The 10,362-nt window shown below is 39.5% G+C and overlaps 1 pseudogene; it reads right to left on the reverse strand.

The window, feature by feature from the left end:
- Nucleotides 1-9,415: 9,415 nt before the first annotated feature.
- LOC122003792 lies at nucleotides 9,416-10,115 on the reverse strand (annotated as a pseudogene).
- Nucleotides 10,116-10,362: the final 247 nt, after the last annotated feature.

Genomic DNA, 10,362 nt, shown 5'->3' on the forward strand with positions numbered 1-10,362 from the left:
TTTTTCAATCCCATCCGAGAGCTCTAGAAAGTGCTAGCACACTTGGGGCTCTCTTCTCCATCCTTGAGTGCTAGAGTGCACTCCTTGTTCATGTGGATATCACTAGAGAAGTATCTACCTTGATACTTTGGAGATCCGACACGTACCTTGGACGAGCGGGAATTTTGCGAGGGCACGCTTCAAAGGTAAAAGCTCTCTACATGTAGATCTAGGAGTAGATCTAAAGTTTTTGAAACTCGTACTTGTATTTCGTTCGATTTTCCTTGCACGGATCTACGGCTTTGGATGATTCGGGGTTTCCGCGACGCAAAAAGCGGTTTTCGCGGCCCGAAAAACCCAACACACACAATAGTGAGGCCGAGTGGGTAGGGCTGTGACAACCGTGCACTCTGTCGTCACTACTCCTGATGAGTGACCGAGTGGACGGGATGCTGTCGGAGTACACCTATCCTCCTACCCCAAATCATAAATGGGAGAGCACAATGCTCTCAACTCCCGGTACACGATGACGGGGAGGAATCCCTGCCGGATAACACGTTGTGTCACACTACCCATGAGCGGACCAACGGTGCCTAACAGAGTCTCTGCTGCAACACACTCTGCCTGAATCGACCACTAACCCATGAGTGGTGGTGTGTGCAGATCCATGTAACTGGCGATGTGCTCAACAATAATGGAGCGGACTATCGCACAGCATGCAATCATGCAAATGGTGCATGGCAATAACCATAAAAACATCCTGACCTAATCCATATATATAGAAAAGTGCACCCTAGATCAACGAATCATATCGAATCAAAGGTACACAGAAGGTATAAAAACCTAGGTCCTGAACATGGTGAAGCATGGCATATCACTACCCCCTATAAGCATGTATAAACAAATAAAGTATACATGGGATGCAAATCAAGCAATCAATCAATCATGTATCAGATATTGGGTAGTGACTAACCGAAACAAATAAAGGACATAATTAATACAACTTATTAAATTCACTACTATGTATATCAAATGACATAAGTCAAAAGTACCCGCCTCCAATAAGAATGTCTGATATGGTCCAGTTCGATAATCGAGATACTCGTCTTGCGTCACAACCCTGAGTCACATATAAATAAATATATTTTATTTAGCTACAATTTACATAAATAGCTAAACATAATTCCTAAAACTATTTAGGGCAAAACCCTAAACCAAAAACACATACACATAATCAATATACACATGATCGTCTAACTAAATCCTCCAATTCAGAACATGATCTACAACAGAACTCAAATACACTTAATCCTTACCCTAATTCACAATCCAAGTGAAGGCTGCTTGCTGCTGAAATTTGAACAAGCAATTGTTTGTTGATCCACCGCACACAGAAACCCGCTGAAATTCTTCCTTCAATTCACAGCCCTCACTTCTGTGGACTAAGTCTACTATTGCTGATCAAATAACACTTCTGTTGCTGATCAAATAACACTACAACCCCACTTCCTCACCAATCTATGACCTCCCAAGATCGACTAGGGCACGCTACTGTGGCTGGAACAGAGGTTATCAGAGGAGAACCAGTGTAGAGAAATGACTACCCTCGGTTGGCTCTCGTCGGCCGGTGAAGATAGCATCGACAGAAGAGAGGAGAAGAGAGTCTTCGGCGTGAACGGCTGTGAACCCAAAACTAGGGCACAGAAATTGGTCGAATAGGTGGTGGTGGTGGAGACGACTACGGCAGAGAAGAAATTGGCCGGCGGAGATGCTAGGGCACCGAGGCGGATGACATGCGCTGCCGGCGATTGGCGTAGTAGGAAGGAAGATCGTCAGTGCTGTGAGGGCTCGGGAGAGAAGAACAAAATGGAGGCTCGCGGCTCGCTAGGGCACAAGGACGGCGTCGCTGGGTCGGCAGTACTCCGGCGGCGTCGACCCAGCGACATCGGCTGTGTGCTGTGGCGCTTGGCGTCCCGACGGCAGTGAAGAGGAGCGTCGCTGGCGAGGAGAGGGAGAAGGTAACCGGCGGTTAGGGCAGAGAGAGGCACGAGGGTGAGGCGTCGGTGCGAGAAGGGTTGGGTGAGAGTTTCGGCAGGGGAGAAGAAAAGAAATAAAGAAAAATAAAAGAAAAAGGAAATGTAAATATAAACATTTCCTCGTTTAAACGGGGTAGCCTAAATAGACTTTTCCGGACCCCGTTTTTGTCCCTGTTAACTCGTCCATACGAGCTCCGAAAAATTCCCGAAAAATTTCCAAAAATTCCGGAAAATTCCCTTATTAATATTCGCCTATTTTCCGGTATTTTACACGACAGCTTTTATACTCAACCAAGTTCCATCAAAGGACGTGATAAAGGCAACATATAGGATATGGACTGGGAGAGATGCCCAGGTGTCTTTCATGAGGATTTGGGGTTGTGAGGCTTACGTTCGACGTCAAGTCTCAGACAAGTTAGGACCCAAATCCGACAAGTGCTATTTTATTGGATATCCAAAGGAAACTAAGGGATATTACTTCTACATTCCCAGTCAGCACAAGGTAGTTGTGGCAAAGATTGGGGTCTTTCTAGAAAGGGACTTTGTTTCTAGAAAGACTAGTGGGAGCACGTTCAATCTTGAAGAAGTTCAAAATGCGAACAATAGCACTGAAGCCTCGATGGAAGTTGAACTGGAACCACAAAGTGTTGTGGATGATGTTGTTCCACAAGGAGTTGAGGAACAACAACCAGTTCAAGTAGACATACCTCTTCGCAGATCTGATAGGGTACGTCGTCAGCCTGAGAGATACTCATTTCTCTTGTCTGACCATGATGACATTATGCTCATAGAGGATGAGCCTACCACCTATCAGGAAGCTGTGATGAGACTAGATTCTGAGAAATGGCTAGAGGCCATGAGATCCGAAATGGAATCCATGTACACCAATCAAGTATGGACTTTGGTTGATCCACCTGAAGGGGTAAAACTCATTGGGTGTAAGTGGGTCTTTAAGAGAAAGACTGACATGGATGGACTTATTTATAAGGGTCGCTTGATAGCTAAAGGTTTCAAGCAGATTCATGGTATTGACTATGATGAAACCTTTTCTCCAGTAGCGATGTTTAAGTCCATTCAGATCATGCTTGCTATTGCAGCCTACCATGACTATGAGATATGGCAGATGGATGTCAAAACCGCGTTTCTGAATGGAAACCTACTCGAGGATGTGTACATGACACAACCTGAGGGTTTGTAGATCCACAGCATACTAGCAGAGTATGCAAGCTGCATAGGTCCATTTATGGACTAAAGCAAGCTTCTCGGAGCTGGAATCTTTGATTCGATGATGTAATCAACCATTTTGGTTTCATCAAGAACGAAGATGAACCTTGTGTCTACAAGAAGGTTGTAGGGGACATAGTTGTCTTCCTCATATTGTATGTGGATGACATACTGCTCATTGGGAAGGTCATCCCTATGCTTCAGTCTGTCAAGACATGGCTAGGGAGTTGCTTCTCAATGAAGGACTTAGGTGAGGCATCCCGCATTCTAGGGATACAGATCTATAGAGATAGATCTAAGAGATTGCTTGGCTTAAGTCAGAGTACATACATTGACAAGGTACTCCTTCGGTTTGCCATGCAGAACTCCAAGAAGGGATTTCTGCCGATGTCACATGGCATGAGTCTTTCGAAGACTCAAGGTCCCTCTTCTAGAGAGGAGAGAGACCGCATGGATCAGATCCCTTATGCTTCAGCCATAGGATCGATCATGTACACCATGCTATGTACTCGACCTGATGTCTCGTATGCTTTGAGCATGACGAGCAGATACCAGTCAGATCCAGGTGAAAGTCACTGGATAGCGGTCAAGAATATTCTTAAGTACTTAAGAAGGACTAAAGAATATTTCTTGATATATGGAGGTAATGATGAGCTAGCTGTAAAGGGTTACAGTGATGACCGACCAGGATGACTATAGATCACAGTCGGGGTTCGTGTTTTGCATTAATGGTGGTGCTGTGGGCTGGAAGAGTTCGAAGCAGGACACAGTAGCTGATTCTATGACAGAGGCTGAGTATATTGCTGCATCAGAGGCAGCAAAGGAGGCAGTTTGGATTCGCAAGTTCATCACTGAACTTGGGGTGGTTCCTAGCATTGCTGACCCTATTGAGCTCTATTGTGACAACAATGGAGCTATAGTACAGGCGAAGGAACCTCGCTCACACCAGCGGACCAAACACATACTACGACGCTTCCATCTCATTCGAGAGATCATCGAGAGAGGAGATGTGAAGATTTGCAGAGTACCTACAAAGGCTAACATCGCAGATCCCTTGACCAAGGCTTTGGCACAGAGGAAGCATGATGGTCACACTAGGTCATTTAGGCTTAGAGCCTACACTGATTGGCACTAGTGCTAGTGGGAGATTGTTAGCTAGAGCCCTAGAGCCAATCATTTGATGATTATATTTTAGACTTGTTGTATCATATTCTATATAAATAAAGGCATTTGGTTTTTAGTTATTATACTTGCTTGTATTGGTGCCAAATAAACTAAGTATAATAACGTCCTTGAGTAGAAGGTTCTTACCTATATCAATCGATTGGTTGAATCGATAGTGGGATGATATAGGGAACACTACTCTTAATCATTCCTAGTCGAGAATTAACATTCAAGGACAATGTTAATACAATAAGACTAGCATGTAGGTCAACTCGATGACTTGATCTCACAAGTCATGGATATAGAGATATCAAGTTGACACATGAGTATGCATTGGAAAATGTATACTGAATGACCCGTCATGAGAAAGTATCATGGATCATTATATGAGTGTCATATACTTTCTCATGTGGCTATTAGTATGACTACTAGTCCTTAGACCTGAAGTCACCATGGTTCCCTACATATGGAGTTATGTACTTTGGTTTCGTCAAACGTCACTCATAACTGGGTGGACTATAAAAGCGATTACTGGGTATGTAACGAATTATGCAGAGGGATGTGAGTGATGTAGATGGGATCTATCTCTCCTATATGACGGGAGCGACATCGATATTCTTGATAGAGTGAGACCACGAAGTGCATGGTCATGCCCAAATGAGTCAATATAGGATATTGAGCTCATTTGATTGAGTGAGTCTACTTGGAGTTTAAGATTTAGATTGATTAGAGGATGACACGGTCTATGCCTCACATTGATCAATCTAGATGTCTTGGATAGAAGGGCACTTGTCATATTTTGTGAGGAGTCACAATTAGTAGTCACAAGGTGATGTTGGATCTCAACATTCTTGTAACTTGGGTAGTAATGATGTATTGCTAGATACCGCTCATTACTTATGTTTCTAAATGAGTTTAGGGGCATTGCCAACGTTACAAGAACCTATTGGGTCACACACAAAGAACAAGTGGATGGAGATTAGGTTCATATGATGAACCAAAAGGATTAGATTCATTTGATGAATCAAATTGGATTAAGAGTAATCCTAATTGGGCTAATTGAGTTGGACTCAAGTTGATTCATGTGTTCAATGAGTCTAATTTAGATTATGACTCATTGAATCAATTTAATTAAATGAATTAGATTCATTATATTAAATTGGCTTGAATTAAATGGTTGGATTAGATCAACCATGAGAGAGATTAAGTCAAGTTTGACTTGACTTGAGAGGAAGATGAAGAGTCAAGTTTGACTTGACTTTATATCACCTCATTGGTGAGTTGGCATTAAGTGGACCAATGATGATGCTCCACATCATCATGGTTACTTAAGTGAAGTGCCACCTCATGGGAGTTACCAAGAGTTGTGACTCTTGGTATCCCATGGAGGTTACAAACCACTTAATTAGATGAAAAGAGTTTCATTTTGCAAGGGTAACTCTCATTCAAGTGATCTTCCTCCTCCTAAGCTCTCTTCTTGCTCCTTCTCTTCTCTTGGTCGTGGGTTTCAAGCAAGGGAGAAGAAAGGAGAGTGAATCTAATCCAAGAAGAAAGGTTAGTGAAAGTCACATAGAGATTTTAGAGGAGTGTGTTCTCTTCTTGTCTTTTCTTCTTCTTCCAATCCTACCCGAGAGCCCTAGAGAGTGCTAGCACACTTGTGGTGCTCTCTTCTCCATCCTTGAGTGTTAGAGAACACTTCTTGTTCGTGTGGATATCACTAGAGAGCTGTCTACGTTGACAACTTCGAGATTCGGCATACCGTTGGACGAGCAGGATTTGCGAGGGCACGCTTCAAAGGTATAAAATGTTTTTCCTTTGTAGATCTACTGTAGATCATAGTTTGAAACTCGTACTCGTACTCGTACTCCAGTGGCATGGGTGATTCGGGGTTTTCGTGACGCGAAAAGCGGTTTTCGCGGCCCGAAAAACCCAACACGGCCCCCTCATCTTGACTCAACCCTTGGCTTGGCCGGCCCAAGCTTGGACTCCAAGCTTGCTTGGCCGGCCACCTAAGGGTGGGGTAGGAGGTGGGTATGCAGTGGGTATAATTCTTTATATACAAGAGACTATGATAGGGACTGAGAGGAGGAATTGGTTTTGGTCTCCCGATAAAATTAAGCTTCCCGTGTTCGCCCCGAACATCCAACTTAATTTCATCAATAATAATTCATACCACTAAAGAATTATTATTGAACTACCGCACCAATCCCAAATTATATTTTGGGCTCCTTCTTATTATGAGGGTGTTAGTCTCCCTGTGTTTAAGATGTCAAATGTCCACTAATTAAATGAGTTACTGACAACTCTCTTTAATTAATATCTTAGTCCAAGAGTAGTACCACTCAACCTTATTGTCATGTCGGACTAAGTCCACTAGCAGGGTTTAACATGACAAACCTTATGAGCTCCTCTTGGGGACATTATCAACCTAGATTACTAGGACATAGTTTCCTTCTATAATCAACAACACACACTTTTTGATTTATCGAGCTAAATCTCACCTTTGATAAGTTAAAGAAATGAATACTAAATATATGTGCTTGTTATTATATTAGGATTAAGAGCGCACACTTTCATAATAACTAAGGTCTTTGTTCTTTTATTAAGTCAGCACAAAAAGAACTTACCTAAAATGGTCCTGCTCAATACACTCAGAGTGTACTAGTGTAATTTTATAGTTAAGATAAATTAATACCAAATTACACTACGACTATTCCAATGGTTTGTTCCTATCCATCTTAGTCACGAGCTACTGTTTATAATTTATAAAGAACTGATAACATGATCTTCTGTGTGTGACACCACACACCATGTTATCTACAATATAAATTAATTAAACAACTGCACTTAGCATATAAATGTAGACATTTTTGACCAATGTGATTCTTTATTTTAAAATAAATATTTACAAAAGCTAAGCTTTTAGTATACACTCTAACATAAACAACAAATTGAAATTAAATTACGTCAAAAAGATGGTACAATAAATGTATTTTCTAAATCTAAAAAAATATTGGTTCCTAAACAATACCTAAAAACATCAATCGACTCGACTTTAGCTTTCTTTCCATTTCCTGTATATATGTATCTTTCACCATCAAGCAGAAGTCGGCTCCTGAGACAATCCTGCATTGTGACACTTATGTGAGTAGTAGCACCGGTATCTATCCACAAAGTATCAGTGGGTATAATAGCTAGATTGACTTCTGAACTAACAAAGTTGAGAAGTTTACCTTTCTTTACATGTCAGTTGGCGTACTTGAGGTAGTCTTTCTTCATATGCCCCTTTCTTCTTGTAAAAGAAATAAGTGGATTCCTTATCCTACTTCTTGTGCTCCTTATAGCCATTGCCTCCAGAATCTGCAATTTATTTTTCTTTTCCTTTGTTATTGATCCTCTTTCATTTCTTGCTCGTACGATGAGAATCAGATGCTAAGTGAGCACTCTCAGATGTCTCAATCTTTAGTCCCCCTTTCTCTTACACGCATTAAGCAATGAGCTCATTCAATGTCCAATTTTCCTTTTGAGTATTATATGATATCCTAAAAGGAGTGAACCAGGCTGGCAAAGACATCAAGATGAAATGCACTAATATACCCTTAGACATATCGAGTTTTAGTGCTTTCAGACTTGTCATCATATTAGACATTTTCATAATGTACTCCCTTATGTTTCCTTTACCATTGTACCGTATGGTTACCAACTTCATAAGAAGTGTGGTAGTCTCGACCTTTTCATTTAAGGTGAATCGGTCTACTAATTGGTCCAAGAAACTCCTAGCATCTCCTCTCTCTATTATTAAGCCCTTTATTAGTGTCAGTATAGAAAGTTTCATGATACTTAGATACACTACTAGAAAACTAAGCTTTTGAGACACAACAAAATATGTCTTAAACTATAAATTTAGTGTCTCAAAATGTTTTTGAGACAGTGATGAGACGGTGAATACAAGCATCTCAAAAAAATATTGAGACAATTGTACTGTCTCAAATGCTATTTAAGACGATGATGAGACAGTTATCCAATTGTCTCAAAAGTATTTAAGACAATTATTGTTTTGTCTCAAATGTTATGTCTTATCCTGTGAAAAAACTAAAGACACTAAATCGAGATGGTAATGTGCTGTCTCAAATAGAAGTGAAGACAGTAAATTACTGTCCCTAATATTTTAATTTGTTAGATGCAACAATTATGACAAAAATTAATAATCTTTAAAGAACATTTATTATACAAATTAATCTAGATTAAATTTATTAAATTGTCATTTCAAAACAAAAGAAAAAACTCTCTTTTTATAAATTAAAAATGATATCCACAATATAAAATTCTATAATCATTAATTGAAATGCATCCAATATTCATCCAATAACAAAAATCTCTACATATCTATTATTAATTTGATAATAAAAAAACAATTATTCCCATGAAAGTTACACAAAAGAAAGTCTAAAGAACAACTCCTCGTGATCTAAAGATAACTTCTATAATCCTTCTTCACCAGAATCCTGAACATAAAAAAAACTCTTATTAGAGGTAAAGATGATTTATAATATATACTGTTCAAAAAAATCAATAAATAGAACATTTCAATAAGAAATCTCATCATCTAACACATAATCCTCTTTATTGCAACTATATATATACAACATAAACAACCGCAAGTTAAACAAACCTCTTCATCTCGTAATAAGAAATGATGGTCTATGTGTTTGTCAATATCTTTGTGCCTTTCAAGTTGTTGCACCTGTAAAATAAATTTATCTATAGCTTAAAAATATGTACACTACCACATCACCAAAATTGTTAATAAAACTAAAAAAAATTCTTATGAAATCAACTACCAATGTACATGTTGGTTATCCAATCCTTGTTCATGTGAAATAATATTATTTGCAACCTAAATAAAAAATAATGTACGTATCACAAAACAATCAAAATTTATTATAAAAGTCAATTATTTAAATAAAGTAAAGATACCTTTTGATTTCTAAATCTAGTAGTTCGTTCAAGATAGTACCATATAGTTAACCCGGACCCACCTTTGGAATGTCATAATGCTCACTGAGATTTGCCAGATACTGATTGAAATCCTTGATGCGATCACGGTGAGACTTGTTTGATGTCTTCGCCAGCTTTTTCGCATTAATCCTCTCCCTCTATTCAATATATCGCCTTTCTGCTGGAATCAAGTGATCATCGACTAATGGGGCTTGTCCTTTAGACCCAACCTTCTCGGCTTCAGTGAGGACTTCAGTTGGATCAGTTGATAATCCATAACTCCCACCTGTATGATACCATAAGCAATCTTAAAAAATTGTTACATCCCTTCTCAAATAAAGTGGATTTTAATAAGCATCAGAAAACAAGAACATCTCATGAAAGGCCAAGGTAGGACAGACTAATCTTGAAATTGCTTGGTATGATTATAAAATATTTTCTAGAGAAAAAAATAGTAAGAATCTACCTTCTGTAAGTTCTTGGTTTTCAGTCTTGGAATCTATTTCATAGTTATGCTTCTTCTTCTTTTTCACGCCACCTCCCTTCACATCCAATGCTTTTCCTTTCAGTTTAAGCTTCCCACCAACATGAAACATAACTCAAATACAGTAGAGCGAATGAAAAATGCAATATGTGAAAGATCCTACATAGCTAATAGGGGTGAGTATGTCACATATCCAGTAACCACTAATAGAGCCAGTCAAACAGTCCCATGACCCTAGAGGTACCTCCTAGAGAACATGCAGTCATATAGCCGAAGCTAACAATAAATAACAATATCAGTCATAAGTTACAGTATCAGTCATATTTGGAAGGGCCCTTCCCGGAGCTCATCCTGGGGCACCCAACCTGTACTGTCACCACATATGCTCATACCCATCCAATTAGGCACATAAGAAAATATGCTCAATCCATGTTATACCTATAACAATAATACATTCAATTCATTCTGTATTCACAG

Source organism: Zingiber officinale, chromosome 7B (genome assembly GCF_018446385.1).
Source record: "Zingiber officinale cultivar Zhangliang chromosome 7B, Zo_v1.1, whole genome shotgun sequence".
NCBI lineage: Eukaryota > Viridiplantae > Streptophyta > Magnoliopsida > Zingiberales > Zingiberaceae > Zingiber > Zingiber officinale.